The sequence below is a fragment of the Papio anubis genome, chromosome 20, assembly GCF_008728515.1.
Source record: "Papio anubis isolate 15944 chromosome 20, Panubis1.0, whole genome shotgun sequence".
Classification (NCBI taxonomy): Eukaryota; Metazoa; Chordata; class Mammalia; order Primates; family Cercopithecidae; genus Papio; species Papio anubis.
The window spans coordinates 40,267,740-40,268,352 of NC_044995.1; positions in this window are offsets into that span (position 1 = coordinate 40,267,740).

Genomic DNA, 613 nt, shown 5'->3' on the forward strand with positions numbered 1-613 from the left:
CAGTTGGCAGGGCCCCGCCCCGGCGCCCCTGATTGGATAGGGCTCCATGACCCGCCCCCTAAGGCCTGAGTGACGTAGGAAGCCATGGAAACTTGGCTGTGCGGAGCAGTGTTGACTGGCTCTAGCCACTGCTCCCTTCAGGCCGAGTTTCCTCCCTACAGCCAGCCCGAGGGATATTTAAGAGTTTGTTTTTGTTTTTGTTTTTGTTTTTTTTTGAGACGGAGTTTTGCTCTTGTCGCCCAGGCTGTAGTGCATTGGTGCGATCTCAGCTCACTGCAATCTCCGCCTCCCGGGTTCAAGCAATTCTCGTGACTCAGCCTCCAGAGTAGCTGGATTACAGGCACCCCGCCACCACGCCCGGCTAATTTTTATATTTTTGTATTTTTAGTAGAGATGGGGTTTCGCTATGTTACTCAGGCTGGTCTCCAACTCCTGACCTCAAGTGATACGCCGCCTCGGCCTCCCAAAGTGCTGGGATTACAGGCGTGAGCCACCAAGCCTGGCCTTGTTTTGGTTTGTTTCCTGCCTTCCTGCCTTCCTTTCCCCGTCCCTCCCTCCTTCCCTCCCTCCGTCCCTTCTTTTTTTTTTTTCTTTCAGGGTCTTGCACTGTCAC